Source organism: Papio anubis, chromosome 11 (assembly GCF_008728515.1).
Source record: "Papio anubis isolate 15944 chromosome 11, Panubis1.0, whole genome shotgun sequence".
Classification (NCBI taxonomy): domain Eukaryota; kingdom Metazoa; phylum Chordata; class Mammalia; order Primates; family Cercopithecidae; genus Papio; species Papio anubis.
Genome location: NC_044986.1, coordinates 35,718,415 through 35,744,467, shown reverse-complemented (window position 1 = coordinate 35,744,467; position 26,053 = coordinate 35,718,415). Strand labels below are relative to the sequence as shown.

Sequence of the window (26,053 nt, the reverse complement as noted above, 5' to 3'; positions counted from 1 at the left end):
CCCCCATCAGATTCTATCAGAATCTGGCCTCAGCCAGCTGCCCCAAGTGATTTTAAGGAAAAAAACCTCTCCCTCTGCTTAAAGCCAAATAGGTCCTGGAACCTAAAGTGAGTTGACTAGTGTGATAAAAACGGGGCCTCCTCCTTGCCTCCAAATTAACACACACACACACACACACGTATGCACACATACACACACTCAGAGTTACCACAATTCCACCAATTAGGTGATTAGATTCAGCCAGAAAATACTCATGGGAGGGTAAGTGGGGAGACAATCCCATTGTCCCACTGGCTTCCAAAGCAGTAACAATGCTGTGAGCAGCTTTTTGCTGTGGTGACAAAAGTCCACTTTCCCCTACTGAGAGCGGTTTCTGCGTTCTCAGTTGGTTCACGAAGGAGCAGTGGGCCAGGGAAGACAGCACCAGGGCTGGTTGGATTCCTGCCTGTTCACTTACGGGCTCCCTCACCTTGGGTGAGGGGATTAGCCTCTGAGTCCTGGTTTCCTCCTATGCATGCTGGGGGCTTCTGCTTCTGGCCAAGACAGGGTAGCAGGGACTGGATTTGCACTCCTGCCTGAAACAATTTTTTAAAAACAGACAGAACATATGAAATAATGGTTTTCAAGACACTAGACATCAGGCTACAAGATTCAGGGGTCCCTAGTTCACACTAGTCAACTCACTTTAGGTTCAGGGACCTATGTGACTTTAAGCAGGGGGAGAGTTAGCAGGTTGTCCCTGCTTACTGCCTGGAGAGTGTTTTCTGGCCACAACCCAGAAAGGGGAACTCGGGCCAGGAGGGGAGAAGTGGAAGTAACTTCTGTAAGGTTCTTATACTTGGTGTGAAGTGGCACAACATCACTTGAAGGTAAATTGTGAAAAGGTCAAGATGTGTACTATAAATACTAAAGCAACTGCTAAAATAGCAGAGTTATAGCTGCTAAGCCCACAAAGAAGATAAAATGGAATCATCAAAAATAGTCCAAAAGAAGGCAGAAAAGGGGAAAAAAACAGAACAAATAGAAAACAAATAGCAAAACGATAGACTGAGACCCAACTATATCAATAATCACATTAAATATCAATGGTCTGAACACGATTTAGAGATTGTCAGATAAAAGAGCAAGAGTTAATTCCATGCTGCCTACAAGAAACCGACTGTAAATATAAGGACACAAATATATTCAAAGTACAAAGATGGTTAGCGTATACCATGCTAACACTAATCAAAAGAAAGCCGGAATGGCTATGTCAATATAAGACAAAGTAGGTTTCAGAACAGACACTACCTGGTAGGTCTATATCTATATATTTATATCGAATCTATGTTTATAATATACGGAACAATGATCCTTGCCTCACTGGGTTTTGGTGAGAACTGAGTGAGGTAATACCTGGCAAATTGTTCCACAGACTATAAAACAGGATACAGGTGTAACTGGGCCTTAATGATTAGAAGCAGGACCATCTGAACGCTTATAAAGAGTCGAGGAGCTGGGTAGCTGGGTTTGAACTGTTGGGTTCTTGAGAGAAAAAAAAGAAATCCCAGATAGCAGCTCTGAGGAGGGCAGCCTAGGGCTGGCTGGAGGAGCCAGGGCCCAGAAATGTCAGTGCCATGGTGCCTCGGCCAGTGCTTCTGAGCCCCGGCAAGTTTACCAGCATCCACTATAGCAAGGGGGCTTCCCTGAGCAGCAGGGGGAGACATGAGACCAGAGCACACCTGAATCCCATAACCCCAGAAGCTTTGGTAATCCCAGCAGATGTTTGACTAAAACAAAAGTAAGATGTCCAGGAGTTACTGTGCCGAGTCTTTTCTGAGCATTTTATCCTTCGTTGGTCTTATTTGGTTGGGACTGATGCCATCATCTCCATTTGACAGATGGGGATATGGAAGTGAGCATTACAGAGCTATTTAGTCATTGGACCAGGATTTGGACCCATGCAGTCTAGACCAGAGCCCAAGCCCTAACCACTACCTTAACCACGCACGAGTTGAGGGATGGGGAGGCCTCGGGCAGCCAAGGGGTTACATCTAGATTTGGAAGCAGGGAGAGAGAGGGGTAGAGCTAGGGTAAGTTCCTTCACCCTCCAGCCCATGCAGTGCATCCCTGCCCCTCCCTCAGGCTCCCCTTTCCCCATCCCATGCCCCTCACCTGCCCTTCAGGGGCCAGCAGGTGAGGAGTGGGGACCAGCCAGCCGGAAGGAGCTGTCGCTGGGCTGCAGGCCTGGGACTATGCCAGGTTCCCCTGCCTCTCCTCCTTGGAGTCAGGAGGAGCAATTTTTAAAAAAAGTTTTCATTTTAAAAAATCATAAAGTTTATGTAAATCCATGCTTACTATAACAATTCAAAGACATTTCTAGCCCTGCCTCCAAGCCACACTGAACCTTGGTTTTCTCATCTGAAGAATGGGATAGCAGTTCTGACCTCTCTGGGATATCTGAGGGTTCCTCGGGGGTGTGGTTCCTGGTGCAGGATGGCTGCTTTCCCTCTTCTGTCTGCCTGGCCCAGCTCCTGCCCCTGATCTCCTCTCCCTTCTCCTGCTTGGGGGTATTTCTCTCTCTTGGACTCCCCTGCCTCTCCAAGGCCTTCTGGGAGCCAAGTGGCTCGGCCCCGCCAGTGGGCAGGTTGAAGCTTTTTCCTTCACGACCCTCGAAGGCCAGGTGGTTAGGGGTTGGGGGACATGAAAGCTGAGTGAGACAAAGCTTTTATTTTTATTTTTTTATTTTTAAAAATGTTTCATTGGTCTTTTTTTTTTTTTAAAGATATATTCATATAACATGCAAGGAACCATGTTAAAGTGTACAATTCAGTCTGGGTGCGGTGGTCCACACCTCTAATCCCAGCACTTTGGGAGGCCAAGGTGGGAGGATCACTTGAGTCTAGGAGTTTGAAACCAGCCTGGGCAATGTGGTGAAACCCTGTCTCTACAAAAAGTAGAAGAATTAGCTGGGTGTGGTGGTGTGTGCCTGTGGTCCCAGCCACTCGGGAGGCTGAGATGGGAAGATGGCTTGAGCCTGGGAGGCAGAGGTCGCAGTGAGCTGAGATCGCCCCACTGCACTCTGGTCTGGGCAACAGAGTGAGACCCTGTCTCAATCAATCAATCAATCAATAAAATTATACAATTCAGTGGCATTTAGTACATTCCCAATGTTGTACAACCACCGGTTTCAAAACCACTAGTTTCAAAATTTTTCATCACCTCAGAAAAACACCCTATGCCCATTAAGTAATCACTCCTCATTCCCTTCCTCCCCCCAGCCCCTGGCAACGACTCATCTGCTTTCTACCTTTATGGATTTACCTATTGTGGTCATTTCATTTCAAAGGAATCATAGACTCTGTGGCCTTTTGTGTCTGGCTCCCTTCCCTTAGCGTAATGTTTTCAGGTTTCATCCATGTTATAGCAAGTGTCAGTACTTTTTAATAGCTGAATAATATTCTTTTGCATGTATATAACACGATTTGTTTATCCATTCAGCCGTTGATGGACACTGAGTTGTTCCTACCTTTCGGTTACTGTGGATAGTGATGTGATGAACATTTGTGAACAAGGGGAGTCCCTGTTTTCAGTTCTTTAGAGCATATACCAAGGCATGGAGTAGCTGGGTCATATGGAAATTCTGTTTAACTTTTGCAGAAACTGCCAAACTGCTCTCCGCAGTGGCTGTGCCTCCTTTTAGTTTTCATATTATATTATTCTAAGTGCAAAGATAAGACAATACCATAGAAAATTCGGAAATTATTCATTGAGCAATTTTAAAAAAAAGTTTTCATTTAAAAAAATCATGAAGTTTATGTAAATCCATGCTTACTATAACAATTCAAAGACATTTCTAGCAGAAAAAAGTCTATCTGCTCCTCCATCACGTTCCCCCTAACTGATAAATGTTGACCCTTTAGTATGTATCCTTCCAGACATTTTCCAGGCATTGATAGAGTTTTGGGTTTTTTCTTTTTACATGAACTTGTCATGCTATCCATATTATCTTGCTTTGAAATCTTTCTATACATTTCCTGTGAATTTCAAGTTGGAAAGACTGTCTCAGAGCCAGGCAGGTGGTCCCTGGAAGAGAGACCCTCAGATCTGTGACTTGTCCTTGCTCTGTTAAAAAAAAGTCTGGAAGTCTGGGCCACGGGTATGGACCAAGTTGTCCTTGAGTGGATGGATAAAGAATGTATTATAATTTTCTTCTTATTATCTGCATATACAAATTCTTTGTAAAATGAGTATGAATTGCTTTTATAATAAAAAAAGTAGGGAAGAATTGAGGGCCTGCAGGCTTGGTGCCCAGCTTGTACCTTAATTTAGCACTAACTTCATTCCTCCTCGTTGCATAATGAGTTGTTTATATGTTTGCCTCCCTGGAGGGTGGACAGGCTTATTTATCTCCTTGCCCTCCCAACTCCTCCCCTGTTCAGGGCTGAGCCGCATGCCAGGCACACGGCAGGATTGCTGAACAAGCAAGTAGCCCTTGCAGGGTTGTGGTGGAGGCTGCAGAGGAGAGGGTGAGTCCCAAAGACCCCCATATGCCCTCAGCTCAGGCTCACAAAGCAGAGTGCACAGCCGGGGGAGTCCAGGCCCCCAGGACCAGGCTCCCAGTGGTCACACTCTCTGCAGGGGCACTGGGCCCAGCCTCTCTGGGAAGCTGAGTGTGAGCGCAGGTGCAGTTATTCATGGAAGCCCTGGCCAGGGTACCCATGGCAGGCAGCATCCAGCTGAGGAAGTAATTAGAGCACTGCCAGGAGCAGGAAAAGGGGATGGGAGGCTTGGAGGCTTGGGCTCCCTTTCCAGAGAGATGGAAATAGCTGGGCTCCTGGTGGAGGCGGAGAGCAGTACATACAGGAATGGAGGTGCGAGCAGCCAGCGCCAGGGGCACGGGGTGGGGGCTATCTTCTTGGGCTTGTCCGTCATTCCTGTTTGGGAGTGGGAAGGGGAAGGAAGGGCCATGTGGTCTGTGGCCCAGAAGGGGGCCTGTCCGAGGCCCTTCCTCTCCTTCCTGGGGCCTCCCCATCTGTCCCCCAAGCCTGGCCTGCCAGGGCTCATGGGGGGCATCACAACAGCCCCACAGCCCTGGCCTCAGCTTCCTGCCTCTAGCTTTCCATGAGAAGCAGGCTATGAAGGGGTGTGGTGGGGTTCCAGAGCTCAGGATCATTCTAGCATTTCCAGGGGATAGTCCGTGGTAGTGCTGGGCAGCTCCGTGCCTGACTCATCTGAAAACACTTTATAAATAACCTGGCAGAGGGACGTGGGCTGTCCACCCCCGTACCTGCCACGCTCTGTGAGCAGGTGGCAGCACTGAGGTCCTGAGGGCTTTTGAGATGTCCAGGGCAGGGTTCTGGTCAGAAGCCAGGCCCAGGGGGATGCCAGGAGGGAGCATTGTCCACCTCTGGTGAATGGCGCTGCAGGGGTTCTGGGCACCGCGGAGTCCTCTTCTCGCTGTGATGTTGTCAGCGCCACAGCCTTCGATGAGAGCATCAGGGATTTCTGACTGGGCAAACTGAGCCACTATGGACTAAAGTTGCTGGGCAACCTGGGATGAGTCACTTCCCTTCTCTGGAAGCCCTCAGTGGTAAAATGAAAAGGTTAAACTAGGTGAGTACTAAGGTACATTTTTTTTTCTCTTTGGTGGGTACAGGTTGGTGTTCCTAAATTAGATACCACAAATATTTACTGAGCCCTCATGTCCCTGCACTGTGCTAGGCAGCTCTATGCAATTATTTAATTATTATTATTATTATTATTATTATTATTTTATTAGAGACGGTCTTGCTCTGTTGCCAAGGCTGGAGTGCAGTGGAGAGATCTCAGTTCACTGCAGCCTAAACCTCCCAGGCTCAAGCAATCCTTCCATCTCAGCCCCTGAGTAGCTGGGACTATAGGCGCACACCACTACAGCTGGCTAACTTAAAAAGTTTTTGTGGAGATGTGGTCTCCTTGTGTTGCCTAGGCTGGTCTCAAACTCCTGATCTCAAGAAATTCTCCCTCCTCAGCTTCCCAAAGTGTTAGGATTATAGGTGAGAGCCACTGCACCCGGCTTTTTTTCTTTTCTTTTTTTCTTGAGACAGAGTCTTGCTCTGTTGCCCAGGCTGAAGTGCAGTGGCATGATCTTGGCTCACTGCAACCTCTGCCTCCTGAGTTCAAGTGATTCTCCTGCCTCAGCCTCCCAGGTAGCTGGCATTACAGTCGCACGCCACCACACCTGGCTAATTTTTGTATATATATTTTGTTTAGTAAAAACAGGACTTTGCCATGTTGGCCATGCTGGTCTCAAATTCCTGACCTCAAGTGATTTGCCCACCTCAGCCTCCCAAAGTGCTGGGATTCCAGGCATGAGCCACCACGCCCGGCCTCAAATTTTTTTTTTTTTTTTTTTTTTTTGAGACGGAGTCTCGCTCTGTTGCCCAGGCTGGAGTGCAGTGGCCGGATCTCAGCTCACTGCAAGCTCCACCTCCTGGGTTTATGCCATTCTCCTGCCTCAGCCTCCCGAGTAGCTGGGACTACAGGTGCCCGCCACCTCGCCCAGCTAGTTTTTTTTGTATTTTTTAGTAGAGATGGGGTTTCACCGTGTTAGCCAGGATGGTCTCGATCTCCTGACCTCGTGATCCGCCCGTCTCGGCCTCCCAAAGTGCTGGGATTACAGGCTTGAGCCACCGCGCCCGAAATATTTTTTAATAAGGCTCATCGGCTGCTAGTTAGTCCATTGGGTAGGGGCCCATGCCGCTCAGGCCACATCAGGGTCTCAGGCCAGGGCAGCAGCTGTATGTGTGTCAGTTGTCTGAAGGATTAGGAAGGGAGTGTGGCCACGGCTCAGGCAAAGGCAGAAAACCCCTGACACCAAGAGGGAAGGGCATGGTGGGCTCTGATGCTTGTCCGAATTTCCCTCAGCAGACCCACTCACCAGATGGGCCCTGGGACTCACTCAAGGTCCCACAGCTGGAAGTGGTGGGGGTCCTGGGAGGACCTGGGTGTTCTGATTTCAAGCCGGTTTCTTGGGAGGAATTCTCATTGTTTCCATCTTCTCTATTTGGAAATATCTCAAGTAGACATGATGGCACCAGGAGCCAGAGGCCACTGGGCAGAGAAGGCAGGGTCCTGAGTGTTCCTGATCAGGCCTGCTCTGGTCTCAGGCCGGGGAGGACACTGTGTCCTGGTGCTGGGCGGTGTCTGGTGCAGATGGGCGTGTGTGGGTGGGGCCGGAGGAGGCACAGTTACTCGCAAATGGAGCCTGAGTGCTGGACAAGGAGAGTCTCTCCCTTGTCAGGCCTAAGGGGACACCAGGAGCCTCCAGGGCAGGAACAGCATCTGGGAGGCCGGGGGTTGAGGACAGGGCTGCAATAGGGCCTGATTTTGTTCCTGAGAAAGAAGAGACATTTGACTAGTCAGTCACAGAAGGCAGACGAGGACCCCGGACGCAGATTTCAGCGTGGCACAGTCTGTGTGCTCACTGCTGGGGCATTGCCACCTGTGAGGTGGTGGGCTCCCAGTCCCCTGATGGGTGGCCTTCTGTGAGAGTGTGGAGGAGGGGACTCCCTGAGGGAAGGGCTGCATTAGGCTGGTGGTCCCCAACACGGCAGCACATCAGAATCCCTGGAGGAGTTTGCTTATGGTACAGATCCCCGAGTCACCCCCCGAACCCCCACTGGATGGGGCTCTCCAGGGGTGAGGCCCAGGGACTGAGCTGCACAACCTCCATGTCAGGCCTCCAGAGGCTGGGGCTCCATTTATCCCAGCCTCCTCTACCCACCCCTGAGATACGCTGTTGAGGTTTCAAGCACAGTGCAGCCGCAGATGTAGTAGCAGTCCATAGACAGAGAACAAACAGCAACCTCAGGAGACTGCGGATTCGGAGCTTAGTCAGTGGACTTGGTGGCTGCACAGAACCTGGACAATGGCTTCCCTGCAGGCCACTCAAGAGACTGATGTCAGGTGTCATACCTTTGGGGATTAAGATGCTGAAAGTGTTTTGATATCTTTCAAGGGAAACAGAGCTACAGGGCCTTCAACAAGCTGCTCTGCTCCTGCAGTCAGTCCAGTTCAATAGTAGTCTCTGGCTAGGTGCGGTGGCTCATGCTTGTAATCCCAACACTTTGGGAGGCCGAAGCTGGAGGATTGCTTGAGGACAGGAGTTCGAGACCAGCCTGGCCAACATGGCAAAACCCCTTCTCTACTAAAAATACAAAAATTAGCAGGGCGTGGTGGTGCACACTCATCATCTCAGCTATGTGGGTGGCTGAGGCATGAGAACTGCTTGAACCTAAGAGGCAGAGGTTGCAGTGAGCCGAGACTGTGCCACTGCACTCCAGCCTGGGCAACAGAGCGAGACTCCATCTCGAGAAAAAAGAAACAAAAACAGAAAACAAATGTGGTCCCTGATGAGGAGGAGCAGGTGCAGTAGGAAGAGTGTGGCCAGGGACAAGTCCAAAGCCTCCTCCTCTCTCGCTGTGTGACTTTGAGTTAGTGTCTCACCCTCTCTGGGCCTCTCATTTGTAAAGTGAGAGAGTTGGACCTTCAAATCCTCCCGGACCTGGCATGTTACAATACCTTGAGTGACCAGGATCTGGGGTGTTTGCCTAGTGGCTGGCATCAAATGTTGTTCTGACCTGTTCCTTGCTGTGGCGTCACCCCTCCTTAGTTACTTGTTTCCCACTGTCTGCTGGAAGTGTAGCTGGCCTGGCCAATCAGGCAGGAAGGCCTGGTAGCAATGGAGGCAGGACAGTTGGTGGGAGGGAAGGAGTGAGCATGTGGTGGAAGGGAAGGAGTGAGCATGTGGACCTGCCAGGCAGTGGGGCTGGCCAGGGGCAGGGTGCCAGGTACCAGGGCAGGGGAAACTGCCAGGAATCTATAGGCCCTGCCTCAGAGAGAGGACTGGGGCCAGAAGTGGGGGCTTCTGGCTTAGTATACAAGCCCTTGAGGGCACATTCAGGGCCAGACATTGCATTTGTACCATTTTCAGATCTCACAAAACTCATGAGTGGATATCACTTGCCTCATTTATAGACAAAGATAGGAAGGCCCACGTTAAATGATTTGCTCATGGCCACACAGCCAGTGAGAGGCAGAACAGGACCTGAACTCAGGTCTGGCTGATTCTAAAGTGCACAGGGCTCCCTCTGCACCATGCACCTCCTCCTCTGTTATAAGCATCATTCTTCTAAAGCGCGATGGCACCCATCAGCCCAAGGCTCTGCGTGTATCTGTCCAAGGACAGGGGTATGTGCACAGAAATGGACATGCGTGAAGGAAGTGTGATTCAGAATTAAATTGCAACAGAGAAATTTAAAATCACCTAGGCAAACAGAGTGTCAGCAGGATTTCAACCTGAGACCTATCAAGTTGCAAAACTGATTGCTGGGGAAACAGAGGTTGATAAGTTCCAGCCCCTGAGCATGTGCTCACATGGTATGTGGGAGGCCGGCTGCGGGGCAGTTGCCATGCTTCATATTTCTTGGGAGGTGGCCATGAGCTGCTGTGCTGGAGGCAATCAGGGAGGGGTCCCCCAAAGAGGCAGAGCTTGAGTTGTCTCTCAAAAGATGGTTGAAATACACGTGGCAGTTAGATATGGGAGAAAAGAGTTCTAGGCAGCTGGAACAGCATGTGAAAAAAATCAGAGGCCTGGAAGAATGTGTGGAGTTGGGGAAACTGGGAGTAGCTCCCTGGGGCGGGAGGCTGGGTGCAGGTGAGAAGGGAGGTGTGGGAGACAAGGCTGGGCAGGGGTGCCAGAGCAGTGGGCCAGATTCTGGAGAGGGTTTATTAGTGTGACCTTCTGACTTTGGCCAAGCCTCAGTTTCCTAGGCTATAAAATGGGAGAAGTAAGGCCCTCTGTCTGTACAGGTTGTTGTGAGATGTAAACTAGATAGTAACAGTGAAGTGGGTGGCAGGGGCAGTAACTGGCTGTTGCTGCTGTAGTTGGTGATGGTGATGGTGATGGGGATAATAATAACTGGGCTTCCCAGTTTCCTTTTATCTATTCTCAACACGGTAGCAAGAGTAGCTCTGTTAAGACATATGGCAGATAATATCCTTCCCTTGCTCATAGGCCTCCAGGGACTCCCCTTTCATGCATGGGAAATGCCGCAATCCTTGTGACGGTCTTCAGGCTCTGCCTGACCTAATTCGCCCTTTAGCATACTCCCCAAGTGTTCCCATGCTGCTCCCTTCCTGTCACTCCGCTCTAGCTGCTGGCCTCTTCGCCATGCCTGGAACTTGCCAGATTACTCCTGCCTCAGGGCCTTTGCCCTTGCTGCTCCTAAGCCTGGAATACTCCTCCCCAGGTGTCCACACAGCTTGCCCTCCTTCAGGTCTTCAATCACATATCACCTTTTTTTTTTTTTTTTTTCTCAGACAAGGTCCTGTTCTGTCGCCCAGGCTGTAGTGCAATGGTGCAATAATGGCTCACTGCAGCCTTAACCTCCTGGGCTCAGCGATCCTCCCGTGTTGGCTTCTTAAGTAGCTGGGACCACAGGTATGTGCCACCATGCCCAGCTAGTCTTTTAAAATTTTTTGTAGACATAGAGTCTCACCATGTTGCCTAGGCTGGTTTCAAACTCCTGGGCTCAAGCAATCCTCCTGCCTTGTCCCCCTAAAGTGTTGGGATTACAGGCGTGAGCTACCATGCCCGGCCACGTCACCTCTTTAGTGAGGTCTTTGGTCGTGCTGCCTAAAATTGCAAACTGCCCCCTGGACCCTGCCAGCACTCCGCCCCCCTCCCCATCTCTTCTCCCTCCTCTATATCCCTTCTAAGTGTTTATTGCCTTCTAGTTTATTATGTATTCGTGTTGTATTGCTTGTCACTCCCTTTAGAACATAATGAGAGAAGGGCCTTTTGCTTGTTTTGTGCCCCGTGGTATCTCCAGCGTCTAGCTCAGAATTGGTGCTCAGCAATATGTTATTATTATTATTATTTTTAAAATTAATTAATTAATTAATTAATTAATTTATTTAAAAATTATTATTATACTTTAAGTTCTAGGGTACATGTGCATAACGTGCAGGTTTGTTACATATGTATACTTGTGCCATGTTGGTGTGCTGCACCCATCAACTCGTCAGCATCCATCAACTCGTCATTTACATCAGAGCGGGGAGGGGGGAGGGATTGCATTGTTATTATTTTTTATACGCTCTCTGGAGGATAGGTTGGGCCAGCGCCCCCCTGCTGGTGTGACTGGGCCATGACCAGGGTCCCTAAGCTCGCTGTGCTTCTTCGGAAAGACGCTTCCTCCATCCCTCCCGTCTCTTCCACGGAAGCCCAGGAGCAGGATTCCTGCTGACAGCCCCTCCCACCCGCAGGCATCCCACTGATGGCAAAATGCAGCCCCTCTGCTGGCTCTGGGCTCCCTCCCTGCCAGAAGCTCAGTGAGCATCCGGGGAGGATGGCTGGCAGCCTGTGTGCCATCTCATTCCGGAGGAATTTCCCCACTTCCCAAAGCGGTCCAGTGCCTGGGGGCCCCGGAGCCTGGGTGGCCTGATTTAGATGCTGGGAGCAGGGCCCCAGCTGCAGTCTTCCCTAGCCAGCCGAAACTCCTTCTGCCAGAGAGGTTTTTCCTCTGAAGGCTCTCTGGCCTTGTGCATTTCTGCCCCAGAGAGCTGTTCTTTCTAGATCACTGGGCTGCACCCAAGTGTGGGAGTAAGATACCGCAGTCACTCGGTCACTCTGCTGCACCAAGCTCCTCTTTCTTTAGGCACACCTCCTGGAGCATCTGCAGGTGTCTCTCAGACCCCCTCCCCTCCCAATAGTCCCAGCCTCATCCCCTGTCAAACCTTGTTGGCCCATGTCCCATTTGCTTATTGCCTGGCCTGTTGGAGTGACTGACAGTCCGATACCTTCCTCATTTATTGTGTCCCTCTGGGACCTTCAGGAGACAACAGTGCTTTCATTCAGAGAGTGGCAAATGGAATTGCAGGCTGGCGGTGGTGGGATTTTGGGATAGGCTGGCCTCCCATCTCTGGATTCCCACTAGGGAAGTGGAGACTCCCTGGAAAGAGGACAAGATCAGGTATCAGATAGACTGGAGTTGGAATCCTGTCTTTCTTATTTGGATGTGTCCTCTTGGGAAAGTTCCTTGCCCTTCTGTAGAATGGGTGTAGCAGAGGTACCACTCCTCCCAGGAGGGCTGGGGGGACTAAGTGAAATGATGGATATGAGGCCCTTGGCTTGGGGCCTGGCACAGAGTAAGGGTCAACAAATGGGAGTGGTCCTGCTGCACCAGGATGTGGGTCAGGTCTTCTCCCTGCCAAGTGCTGAGCCGTCAATGGTACCCAGCTACCCCAGGGCTATCTGAAGCAATGCAGGAGCCAGCTGGTCCCCCGGAACCTGCCCTGGGCATGGGCGAAGGCTCCTCCTCCTGGGATCCAGCATCTCTCTGGCTGTGGCTCTCCATGCAGGACCTGCTCCTCCCACCTTGCTCTTTCTGTCTGGGCAGTCAGGGCTGATGAAGCTGGCCACCCTGGAGCCATAGGGAAGTCTCTGCCTGTTGTGTTTGGTATATCCTCTGACACTCAGTGACTTCTATTTCACAGACCTCTCGAGGATCCTGATTTCCTGCTGTCTTGTGTGTAAAATGACTCAAATGAGGGACAGAAACCCAGACACATATGAACAGCTGGAACACAGGAGTATTTGCAAATCCCAGGGTGTCAGGCCTGGGAGAGCCCTGAGGGTCGTGAGACCCACCTGCTCTGTCAGTGATGGAGAGCCGGAGGTCCAGAGAGGGCCTGTTACCTGTCACAGGTCACACAGCTTGTAAAGGACTGAGCTAGGGTTCAAACCTGGATTTCCTAATTCCCCACCCAGTGCTCTCTCCACTGCACCCCACCAGCCTGAACCGTCAGTGTGCTGGGGACCCCACAGGGAACCCCACTTTCAGTTCCTGTCTCCATGTCTTGACCCGCATCCCCATACTGGATCAGGTAGAAAGTCACAGGGAGCAACTGAACAGCGTAGGGATTGGTGAGGATCAGGATAGTCTCTAATTCCAAATGGGCCAGTTATAAGAACTTCGCTGACTGCCTCCTCTCCACGCCTCTGTCCGTGCTTTTTCTGTAGTCTGGATTGCTCTCCTCCCAACTCTGCTGGTCAAAATAGCCTTCTCACACCTCCCAGGTACCACCTTCCAACTCCAACACCTCCCAGATCCCAGCCCTCCCAGGTCCCATACCTCCCAGCTCCTACCCCTCCCAGGTCCCACCCCTCCTGGATCCCATCCCTCCCGGATCCCACCTCCCAGCTCCCACCCCTCCTAGGTCCACCTCGCTCCCCTCCTCCTGCGTCCACCACCCCTCCCAGGTCCCACCCCAGCTCCACCTCCCCAGATCCCACACCTCCCGAAAAGCTTTGTGCAGAAAATTAAGGACTGTGCACTGTTCCTTTGTGCCCCATATAGCACTTTGTTTATGCTGCTTTTATCACGTAGTTTCTTGTTTTCATTGTTGGCTGAAGGAAATGGCCCTTTCCCGCTTTCATTCTAAGACATTTGGGAGCCAAGTCAGCTTCAGAGGAAGCCAGGAATCACCTGCGTCCCGACCATAGCACTCAGCAGGAGCTTCTCTGCTGCTGAGGCTTGGGTGGCCTGGCTTCCTCCCACCCGGCCAAACTGTCATCTTCCCTCAGTTTGTGGGAAGTCGGTCTGTTCATCTCTGAAATACTCTTAACAGGCACTTTTAAACTAGACATTGGGTCCTTCTGTAAACCTGTTCTGGCACAGATGCTTACAAACACTTATCTTTCCAGTAGGGTCCCGAGACCAGATGGCCTGGTGCCCACAGTGTCGCAAAAGGCTGGAGTTTGGTTGGTTTCCCCTGCCTAGAAAATAAAGGAAAGGAAGATGTGGCATCCGCCTAACCAGGCTCTCCTGCTGAGGGCTTCCAGCTCTCAGAAATCTCACATTGTTAAGAGCTATCATGTCTGAGCTGGGGCCTGCTATCACCTGCACCTCCCAAGCAGCTCCTGCAGGAAGTTGGACCTCAGAGCCAATCAAAGCCTTGGGATTCCAGGGATCTGCCGGTATCCTCCTCCTGTCATGGACCAGAGATCCTAGCAAAAGCCAATGATTGGCTCCACGCAGACTTTGTAGTTGACACTTAATGCCTTCTTCCTGTATACCGGGCACTGTGACAAGAGCTTTTATGTTATCACATGTAATCATCCCGATAACCTTAAAGCACAGGTGATATTGTCACCATTTCATAGATGCAGAAATTGAGGCCTTGGGATGTTGAGCCATGTGCCCAAGGTCACACACAGCTAGAAGGCTGCCAGCTGGGACTGGAATCCAGCTCTTGCTGACCAGAAAACCTGTGCAAATGACCATTGTACCACCCTGCCATCAGGTCACCTCTGCCCCCTAACACCTGATCCCAGCTTTCTAGAATAAGGCCAGTGTACTCGTAGAGTCTCCAGGTTCGGCTTAACGTGGGCTTAAATGCCATCAGGGTGGAACTCCACTCCTTCCATTAGGAAACTGCTGCCCAACCTCAGAGCTTCGCCGGGAGAAAATGGTTCCTGCCACTAGGCCTAAAATTCCCAGGGATTCATCTCATACCATTTTGCATAATTATGCCCTCTCATGTCATCCCCAATACTTCCCCTCCCTCAAAGGCCTTCACACCCCTTGGAGCCTTGCATGCAATTATCCTATTCTGCTTAACTTGGCAAAGCCCAGAGTGTGGGTCTTTTCATCTGTTATAATTATTCCATTTCCCTTGTTCCTGCATTGTTTCAGATATTTCATCTCTGAACACCCTCCAACTGCAGGGTACCCTCTGGAACAGTGGTTGCCAAGAGCCCAATGCTGCAGTCAGGAAAGATCTCATTAGGAGCAGATGGAGGGAGGGAACATCCCCACTGGGCAGGGGTTGCCCAAGCTGCCAGTAACAATGCCATCTGGAGGGTCTTACCTCTTCCATTCCTGGGCATCCAGGGCTGCCCAGACACTAGTCTGAAGGCGGAAGGGGCTTACCAATTGCTCTTCTGGGCACGGAGGGTGTGGATAGACCCCTCTCTGAGCAGGGACATGGGTCTGAGTCTGTCTACATGTCTCTCACCTCAGCCTTCTTTCACTACTCTCGTTCAGCTGTGCGTTTATTTAACAACCATTTGTCAAAGACCTGCCACAGGCCAGACCTAGAGCTGGGCGGTGGGGATGCCATGGCAAATAGAGGCATGCAGTCCCTGCCCTCAAGGGACATAGGTTCCAGTACATGGGAAAGACAGTAACCAAGCAAAGCAGCTGATGCATATGGACAGTTGAGGCACAAGGAGGGCAAGGGGCAGAGTCCAGGGAAGGAGAGTAACAAGGGGTCCCGCTGACGTGCGGGTGGTCAAGAGGGGCCTCTGAGCAGGTGGCACTGAAGCTGAGACCTGAAGATAGGAAGGACCCTGCTAGGGAAAGACGTGGGAGGTCGGTTTCTGAAAGAGGTGACAGGATATACAAAGCCCTGGGCAGGAGAGGCTTGGCTGAATGGAAGGATGGATGGAAGGGCAGTGGGCATGAGCTGAGGCTGGAGGGCTGGCAGCCCAGACTGGGAGGAGGTTATGTATGATTGCAAGTACTTGCCTCTCCCACTCACTTGCTGTGTGGCATGAGCAAGTCACTAACTTAGGTCTTCTCTTTGGTAAAATGGAGAAGGAAGATCAGGCACGGTGGCTCATGCCTATAATCTCAGCAATTTGGGAGCCTGGGGCAGGAGGATCACTTGAGGCCAGGAGTTTAAAACTAGCCTGAGCAACATAGCAAGAACCTGTCCCTATGGAAAATAAAAAAAAAAAAAAATTAGCTGGGCACAGTGATGTGAACCTGTAGTCCAAGGTACTCAGGAGGCTGAAGTGGGGGGATCACTTGAGCCTGGGAGTTCCAGAGTGTAGTGAGCTATGATGTGCACTCCAGCCTGGGTGACAGAGTGAGACCCTATCTCTTAAAAAGAAATGGAGACGGTAATTCCCCCTTCCTAAACGTGTCAGGAGGCTTCAATGGGAAGCCAGGCTGTTCCAGGCCCAGGGCAAGCCCTGCATGCAGGGAACAATTCTTTTCTTTTTTTCACCCCTAGTTCCTTAAGGAAAAACATTCTAATGTCTCGGCTCTCTCTCTCCAACCCACTCTTGTCCACCGTCCTTCCCCTCCCAAATGTGAGGTTCTCCCATTCTAAGTGACACCCAGACAGAACTGGCCAGACTTCAGCCATAACGCGTCCAGTTGTCTCAACTCTATGTTGTTTGAGCTCTGCCGGTCCCAGATGGTGACGCAACGGACAGGGTTTCTGCCCCCACGGTGGGCTCGCAGGTGTGCCTTCATCTCACTTGCATTCTCTCTCCTTTTTAATCTTCAAATTGTTTTAATTAGTTATTCAGTGGGTACAAAATAATTTTTCTGGCATCTGTGTGAAGTATAAAGAACGAGAACACAGCGAACACCTGCGTACCCACTGCTCGGTTTAAGGAGAGCATTTCCTTCCTATTTGGACTTACGCGTCTGCGTCTCCCCAAGTTTGCCTACAGCTAATCACTTTCTTCAATTTTGTGTTTATCTTTTCATTTCTTTTCTTTATAGTTTTGCACTTATGTTTACATACCCAAGTAACATATTGTTTTAGTTTCTGCATGCTTTGGAACTCTATGTAAAGATAAATGCAACCACACTGTATATATCTTTCATTTGCCTTTTTTGTTCAACCTGGTTTTTTTGAGATCCGTGTTATAACTGGTTTTTTTGCTCTTGTCCCCCAGGTTGGAGTGCAATGGCTCGATCTTGGCTCACTTGAACCTCCCTGGTTCAAGCAATTCTCCTGCTTCAGCCTCCTGAGTAGCTGGGATTACAGGTGCCCGCCACCACGCCCGGCTAATTTTTGTGTTTTTAGTAGAGATAGGGTTTCACCATGTTGGCCAGGCTTGTCTCGAACTCCTGACCTCAAGTAATCTGCCCACCTCGGCCTCCCAAAGTGCTGGGATTACAGGCATGAGCCACTGTGCCTGGTCGGTTACTGTTATATAGTTATTCCATTATGGGAGTAGATCATGATTTAATTATTCATTCTCTGACCTAAGGATGTTTGGAGCTGTTTTTAGGTTTTTTTCTTTCACAGTGCTGCTGAGAACATTCCGGTTCGTAACTGGACCCACAGATGCAATGGTGTCGATCTAGGAGTGGAATTGCTGGGTTATGGAGTAAGGCTAAATTGTTTTCCAAAGCGGCTGTACCTGCTGATATTCCCTTTGGCAGTATAGAAGTATTCCTGTTGATCCACAGCCTTCCCAGTCCATGCTTGGTATCTTCTTAAGTTTTGTTGATTTAGAGGGTGGTATCTCATTGTGGTCCCCCTCAATGTTCCAGTGTATTCTTCAAAGCAGCCATTTTTTGTCTTCGCCAAGGTTAAGATTACTCTCTCCTCTTCAGAGTCTGTTTCCAGGCCCACCCTCTACCCTTCTTGACTATGGCAGAAAAGGATGCAGCCTTCCTTCTCTCTCAAGCCTGGGCTCTTTTCTCTCTAACGTAGAAGCCTACTTCTCCCCTTCCTCCCCATCATCTCCAGTGTCCCCATATTTATGATTTCCAGATTTCATAAATGAGTAGTGTGGTAGGTAGTGTTGGTCACATACCCAATCTCTGGCTATTTTCAACCTCTTCTTCCTTGCCTTCCTCTTCCTATAGAGTCTGAAAATGCTGGATAGCTTCCTGGCCGCCCTTGCAACTAGACATGGCCATGGGACCGAGTTCTGGCCAATGTGATACAGGGGCATGTTTACTGGGAGGCTTCTGAGAAAGATTTATCTCCCTGAAAAAAGGAAGTAGGTTCTCCCTCCTTCTGCCTGCCATGGATGTTTATACATGAGAACATGATGTTTGGAACTGCAGCAGCCACCTTGCAAGTCCGAGCAGTAAGTCTGAGGATGAGAAGCCAGTATGCTTGGAATGTAGAGAAAGGATGAAAAAGGCCTGGATTCTTAGGGACACTGGGGGGCCAGGGAGCTAATTCTGGAGCTGCCACCCTATAGACTGCTTGTTATGTTAATCAGATGTCTTTATTCTCAAATGATGTTCATAGGATAATCTATTTGCAGCCCCAAAATCCTGACTTTGGCCTTTGTAGCGATTTCTGTCGTGCTTTTTTTGTCATCGTGTTCACTGACTCTTTTTGTACTCCAAATCATGCTCTCTAAAGACTCAGTAATGTAATTCCTGCCAATCCAGTTCATCCTGAACTTTCTATAATACTGACACTGTTCATCCACCTTCTGGAGGCTTTTCCCTCTTGGGCTTCTGTGATGCTCCAGGGTCCGGGGTCTTCAGCTGCTGTCATCTTTTTCTCCTTCTCTCCATGAGTTACTTTTGCTGAACACCTGCTACAGACCAGGAGCTGAACATGGTTCTTTCCAGAGGTCATTTTACTCCCTACAAAACTCCTGTGACTTTGGTATTACAATTTCCACTTCACAGATGTGGAGCCTAAGCTCAGAGATGGTAATTAACTCATCCACAGTGATGGACTTAGTAACTGACACACAGCTGGGATTTGAACTGAGGTATCTTCAATTTCAATTACACCATCTCGCCCAAGGCTAGACAGCCAGTCTCTTTCTCATAGCTCTTTTTAACGCTCTCCTGAGGTCAAATGACAGATTCTGATTGTATTAGGCCATTCTTGCATTGCTATAATAAAATACCTGAGACACAGCCTGGCGCAGTGGCTTGTGCCTGTAGTCTCGGTATTTTGGGAGGCCAAGGAGGGCAGATTGCCTGAGTCCAGTAGTTCAAGACCAGCCTGGGCAATATGGTGAAACCCTATCTCTACCAAAAATACAAAAATTAGGCAGGCGTGGTGGCTTGTAACTGTGGTCCCAGCTATTCAGGAGACTGAGGTGGGAGAATCATTTGATCTTGGGAGACTGAGGCTGCAATGAACCACGATAGCACCACTGTACTGTAGCCTGGGTGACAGAGTGAGACCCTGTCTTAAAAAATACCCGAGACTGGGTAATTCATAAAGAAAAGAGGTTTAATTGGCTCACAGTTCTTCAGGCTTTACAGGAAGCGTGGTGCTAGCATCTGCTCGGCTTCTGGTGAAGGCTCAGGGAGCTTTCAACCATGGTGGAAGGCAAAAGGGGAACAGGAATGTCACATGGGGGCCATACACTTTTAGACAGACAGATCTGGCGAGAACTCACTCACTATTGTGAGGACAGCACCAAAAGGATGATGCCAAACCATTCATGGAAATCCACCCCCACGGTCCAGTCACCTCCCACCAGGCCCCACCTCCAATACTGGAGATTACAGTTCAACATGAGATTTGGGTGGGTACAAATATACAAACGATATTACTCACTGCATCAATTCTAGAGAGGCCTCTCAGGTTTTTCCCACAGTCTTACATGATCCCTTCAGTCCTGAAAAACCACGAATGCTTCTCCTCTCCCCTTACATCTGCCATGTGTAATTCTCACCTGGTCTGCCTTTGTGGTTTCTGACCACAGCATCTTTCAACCAGGGAGATGGATGGGTCATCCTGCATTCTTTTTTCCACCCCTCCCTTCTCCATCTCATATTCTCAGTCAGAAGCAGCAGCCCTGGGTGACCCCACTGAAAATGTTTCTCACATCTGTCCCTTTGTCCTCACTCCTAGGCCATGCCCCATGCCTCACTACCTCCCCTTCCCCTTCTCATCCATCCCTGAGACTGCTCCCAGATGGGTGGTTCCAATACATTGCTTTCCTGATGCCCTCACATGCTCCCACTGCTTATATGGCCCAGTCCTGGCTTTCATGGCCCTTCATGATCTGGCTCCAGCTTTGGTTCTTGACAGAGTAGTTCAAATCCACCAGCATGGGCTGCTGTTTCCGGACATACCTTCCCCTTTCTTAACTTCCAGCTGCCCACTCTCCACCCCCACACTGTCTGGCATCTTCCTCCCCTAAGCAGAAAACACCTCATCTTTCAGTACCCACCTCTAGTCCTATGGGTGAGGGGAAGACTTCTGTTACTAGACTGCTGGGATCTCTCCCCCCTCAGCTTTGCTATAACTCTTGCTGTCTCTACAGGTTCCTGGGGCACCTGTCAGATGCTCACTGTGTCATGGTGTCTGAGCCAGATTTCCCACACAAGACCGTAAAGTTCTTTACGATTGGAACCATGCCTCTCCCTATCTCAACCTTGGGGAACTGAATGGAGATGTTCCCTTTCCTGTAAGTCAACTCACCTGCCTGTATCAACATTAACTGAGCATTTACTATGTTCCAGGTTCTGTTCTAGGCACTGGGAATGCAGTTGAGGAGACAAAGTTCCTGCCTTTAGGAGTTTATGGTGTAATAGGGAAGACAAACAAATAAACTGTAGAAAGAATGACTTATAGGGAAAGTATAGGGTGCTCGTAATAGGGGTGCATATAACCAAGGCCAGAGTGACAGGAAAGGCTTCATCCCAGGGAAGGAAATTGTAAATTGAGACTAGAAGAGGTTTAGCCAGGTGAAGTGGCAGGTGAAGAGCAAGGAATATTCCAGGTAGAGCACAGGTGAAAGCTCAGAAGTGAGAGAGAGCACAGCACATTTGAGAGAGTGGAAAACCAAAGTCTGCTCTGGCTGTGGCTGGCATGGAGTGTGTGTAGAAGAGAAGTGGTAAGTAGGGCTAGGAGGGGTGGTGGGTGGGGGCCAGATGCGCTGGACCCAGGAGAGAGAGGTGTCCTGGGTATTGTGGCCTTGGTGAGGAGGGATGACACTTTTTTTTTTTTTTTGAGGTGGAGTCTCGCTGTGTCTCCCAGGCTCGAGTGTGGTGGCATGATCTCGGCTCACTGCAACCTCCACCTCCTGGGTTCAAGTGATTCTCCCGCCTCAGTCTCCTGAGTAGCTGGGACTACACGTGCACACCACCACACCTGGATAATTTTTGTATTTTTTTGTAGAGATGGGGTTTCACCATGTTGGCCAACATGGCTGGTTTTACCCCCAGCCTCAAGCAATCTGTCCACCTTGGCCTCCCAAAGTGCTGGGATTATAGGCGTGAGCCACCGCGCCTGGCCCCAGCACTTTCTGGCCAAGGAAGCTTTAGGTCCAGGGGCATATCAGGGGCCCAGCAGGAGGAATAGATGACGTGGAGGCAGGAAATGATGAAATGGCTGCTAGAACTCGGAAGACTGGAAATGTTCCAATTGCCGGAACTTGCCCTGTGACCTGGGCAATGGTCAGGAATTCCAAAACCTCTAAGGAGTTTGCCAGGCAAAGCATGGTAAGATAGAAACCATGAGGGGGGTGTCTAGAAAGCCCTGTATTTGGGAGTGGAATGGTTCAAGAAAGGCTTCCTGGCCCTGATGGACTTCAAGATGTGTCTGCAACGTGGGACTGATAGTGCTGGGCCTCGGTGTGGTGAGAAAGGTGTTCTCTCCTTCCTGCCAGTGCCCAGAACAGTTCCTGGAACATAGGAGATGCTCAATCTTAGCCTGTGGCTAAGGGCTTCTGGCTCTGGGGACCCTGGTGGCCCAGTTACTCCTGGGACCTCTGGTTCTCCTTTCCAAAGCAGAACCTGACCTTAGGAGTGTGAGGTTGGCAAAGGCCACTTCCTCATCATTCATGTCCCTCCCAGTCTCTACCAAGCTAAGCAAATAGCTACTTTCTTTCCAAGGTAATTGGACCAATTTGTCCAAACATGGAAAGCCAATAAGTGGGTCTGAACTGAAGTCTTTATCTATTATGGCACCACCCCTATTGTCTATAATTTAGTATCATCTGCAAAATAAAATTTTCATTTATACATTCTCCCATAGAACAAATCAGATACAAAATGATAGATTCTAACAGTATCTCCAAGAAGCTCCCTTTCCAGAGAACTCTGCTTTAATTAATTCAACAAATATTTATTGAACCAGGCATTATTCTAGGCATTTGGGATACATCAGTGAACATAGCAAAGATCCTTACCTAAGCTTGCAATTTAGCAGGCAAGACAAACAGAAGACATAATAAGGAAATTATACAGTTTGCTAGAAAAGGTGATGAGTGCTACAGAAAAGGACTAGAAGGGGGACTAAACAGAGAGTTCTCTTTTCCACAAGCCAACCTACCTGAGTGGGAAGGAGGATGGGAAGGATGGAGGGAAGGAAGAGATAGGACACAACGTCTGTGTTTTACTGCCTGCATAAGACTTTGTCCCTGGTTGGAATTTTAAACTAATTGCATGTATTACTTTGATAAAAATTAAGTTTAAATAGTGACATAACTATATGGGGAGGCGAGGGCATCGGTGTGACCCAAGTTCTCTTCTGGCGCTGAAGAAAACAGGACAAAGTTTCTAAAGTGAATAAATCAAGAGATAGAAGCACAGGTATATAGGTCAGGCACGGTGGCTTACACCTGTAATCACAGCACTTTGGGATGCTGAGGCAGGAGGATCACTTTAGGTCAGGAGTTCAAGAACAGCCTGGCCAACACGGTGAAACTGTCTCTACTAAAAATACAAAAATTAGCCAGGCATGGTGGCACACACTTGTAATCCCAGCGACTAGGGAGGCTGAGGCAGCGAAATCACTTGAACCCAGGAGGCGGAGGTTGCAGTGAGCCGAGATCATACCACTGCACTCCAGCCTGGGTGACAGAGCGAGACTCTATCTTGAAAAAAAAAGTACAGGTATACCATTTAGAAAGTAAAGATCATTATCAGAAGAATTTAAAACAGAAACCATGAAAACAGTGAAAAGTCATTTCTTCTAAAGGAAAGAAGACAGACTGGGAAGACTCAGGACAGACTTGGTGGGGGACTCTTGCCTTTTTAAAACAAGCCTTGCTGTATGTTTGGGGTTTTAAACTCATAGGCATGTGTTACTCTGATGATTAAAAAAAATTCTGCTGAGCACTTGAGGGGGTCCACGATGATGGGAGATACCTTTGGGACTTCTGCGGGGAGTGGAGGGTGGTAGAGCAAGCAAGTTCTGCCTCATTTCATCCAAATCCACCTTCTTCTATTTATTTTATGTATCTGACTTTCATGCGAGCTTTGAACAAAGGGTTCTGCAGCTAAAATTGGTTTGAACTCTATGATCCCTTTTGGCTCTCGTAATTAATGATGCTTTATAAGCACCTGTTACCCTTTGTGCTCATGTCTATTTACTTCCTGAAATAATTTCCTTAATTTAGCCAGAAGCCTTGCAGTCTTCCCCCAGTTGGCTATGGTGTGATATGATTGGTGAGTTTGCTGCCAGTTTGCTTGGTGTAGAGGTGAGACCGTGCAGTCGGTCATTCCTGATTGCTACTTCAGAGGGCCTCTGGAGCCACTGTTAGAACAAAGGTCCCATGGGCATTCTGTCTGGCCTCCAGCACAGTGGCTATTGTAACAACAGGTAAACATTTTGGCCAATAATTCTCCAATGTCATCTCAGTATCTGCAGTCTCTCCTGTGCAGCTGTGAATCTGCTTATAGAATCTACTTATAGAACCTTGCCTCCTACTCCACTTCCTGGGGATGGGGAAGAGAGAGAGAAAGAGAGAGAGAGAGAGAGAGAGAGAGACTGTGAATGAAGTTAGGAAAGGGAGGGAGGGAGGCAACTCCCCTTTAGCTTAGTCACCTCCTAGTGACTCCACTTCCAGACATGTGTCATAGTCGGCCTACTCTTGCTCTTGTTCTATTTTTAGGGCATGTCCACTCCATTCATGTTTCTTGGGCCTCTGTAGTTGTTGCCATTTCTGCTTGGCAGCTGCTTTCTTGAATTCGAGGTTCCATAGGTTCTGTGTTTCCAGGCACCTTTCATGCACCCTTGCCTTTGCACACTGGTTTTCATCTGGTGTCTGGGGATCTGACACTGATCCTTGAAGGCCACGATCAAATGCCATGTAGTTTGTAAAACCTTTCTGGGCCCCCAACTCTGGAGAGTCTGTCTCCACCTTAGCACTTATCACAGACCCCGGCCATCTCTCGATTGCATGTTGGTGTCCTTGGGGGGTTGGAAACATCCCATGGTCGTCTCTCTGAGGCATACAGTGGATGTTTAATAACTGCTTGCCGAGTGAAATGAAGTATATTTGCCGATATCTCTTCTATGCTTTAGGAAATCCCACTGGGCCTGCAAGAAATGTCAGTGTGGGAAGATTTCTCTCAAGGCATCACCATAAATCTTTTCCTGTTTTCTTCTTGAAAGACAAGATGTGGAAGAGTCAGGTAACATCTAGAGAAAGCCTCTAATATTTGGATGAATTCTATCTGGGGAGGGGGAATTCTTGCCACCATTTTACAGATCAGAAATCTGAGACTCAGAGAGATTGAGATTTGCTAATGATTACATAATGATTACATAGTAAATAACAGAGCCAGAGGTTGAAACCTGTGTCATCTGACTCCAGGGACGCCGTTTCCTGCCACACACTTCCTAGTAGTCTCCGCAATGTGCTGTGAGATGACACCGTTTAAGACTTTCCAGACCACAAGCTCCCCCTCAAGCATTCATGCGATTGTTTTCCATCCAGACCCAAGTGCTGAGAATTTCCTTGTCTCCCCTGCTTTTTCTTCATCTTCCTGAGGTTTGCTAGCTCATTCCCTGGCTTCTCTGCAGTCTGCAAGAGTTCGTTTTTCTCTCATCTCTTTCCAGATATTATGATTTCCAAATCTTTCTGTTGGTTTCTTTTTCCGGCTGTGGTCCTTTATTGGGAGGCTTTCCAATGCAGCCACAGATCGGAGGATGATAACACTGAATTAGTTAGTGGATCTTCTTTGATGTTATTTTGTGGGTGAACTCATTAATTTATGATAAAAAAACATCAAAGAGTTAGGCTCTTGCATAGGACTAGATTGTCCCAAGGCAGCTGGATAATAATGATTAGTCAGATTAAATCTCAAAGAGCTCTCTGCCTCAAATATAGGGGCTAAAGTCCAGATGACTGCATTTGGGAACATCCCATCCTCTAGCATCCCATCACAGCCTTGAGTCAGTGCAACGTGGAACGCTCCCCACTCTGAATGTGGGTCTCTGTCTGTGGCTTCCACTTTGAGGCCACTAAGACTTCAGGTCTGTCCAGATTGTTACAACCCTGGAGGCAATGTAGGGGAAATAAGGTGAGGCTGTGAAAGCCTCTTTCCCATCAGAGCAGCTGGATATTAAAAGGGATCATTTGTCCTTGCGTGAGTGATCTCAAAGCCCTCTGTAGACTCCAGTCCTGTGATGTCAATGGGGAGAACTCTCTCTGGGCTACACGGGGAAGTGCCAGCTCCATGCTTGGCATGGAGCAAGCTTTCTACAGGTACTGGTTGAATGATGGACCAAGCTTTCTAGAGGTAATGGTTGGATGATGTGTGAAAAGCCGTTGGCTAGTAGAAGGGGAGCAGGAGTGGAGCTCAGGTTTTTCTTTATGTGACAAAACCTCCTAACCAGCTCCCATCTGTGGCCGTTTACCGTGCTTCTTTCACCTCTGTGGAAAATTGTCTGTGCTCCTCTCCCAAGCCATCCCCTCTCTGTTTGCCTTGTGTTCCATTCCCTGCTGGCCTGTTAAGGGCTTGCTCCTGCAATTAACCCTCTCTTTTCTGACCTATCAGTGTTTCCCTCTCTACTAGATGATTCTTGTCAGCAGACAAACATGCCCTAATGTCTTCCCTCTTGAAAGGAACCTCCCTTGCTTCCATGTCTCCCTTGGATCCCCATGCTAGTCTTTGCTTCCCTTTGCAGCAGAAAGAGTTGTTTACACTCTCAGTGCCTCTCCTTCCTTTCCTCCATGCTAACTCTCAGACCCACTTTAATCAGGATCTTATCCCTGTACCACTAACACAACTCTTGTCAAGGTCACTGGTGAACCTTCTTGCTGCCAAGTCCAGTGGTCATTTCTCAGTTCTCATCTTATTCCACCTGCGAGCAGTGTTCAATATGGCAGGCAAGGCTCTCTTTCCAGCCTTCTTTGCTTGGCTTCAGGACACCACTCTCTCTTGGGTCTCCTCCTACTTCACTGGCCCCTCTTCTCAGTCTTTTGTCTTCCAGCCTGTCAGTGACCAAGTGTCCTGAATCAGTTCTTGGACAGCTTTTCTAGTTATGCCTACTCCCTTGATGTCTCTAGTCCCATGGTTTTAAATGCTATCCACATACTGAAGAGTCCTGA

General features: G+C 49.1%; 1 long non-coding RNA gene across 1 annotated transcript in view; it reads left to right on the top strand.

Moving 5' to 3' along the window:
• Positions 1-3,059: 3,059 nt before the first annotated feature.
• The window catches only part of LOC101019888, a 37,520-nt gene continuing 14,526 nt past the window's right edge, over positions 3,060-26,053 (top strand). Inside the window, exons 1-3 of the long non-coding RNA XR_002524394.2 lie at positions 3,060-5,595; positions 17,646-17,872; positions 20,033-20,176. This is a non-coding gene — a long non-coding RNA (uncharacterized LOC101019888). The remainder of the gene's footprint in view (positions 5,596-17,645; positions 17,873-20,032; positions 20,177-26,053) is intronic.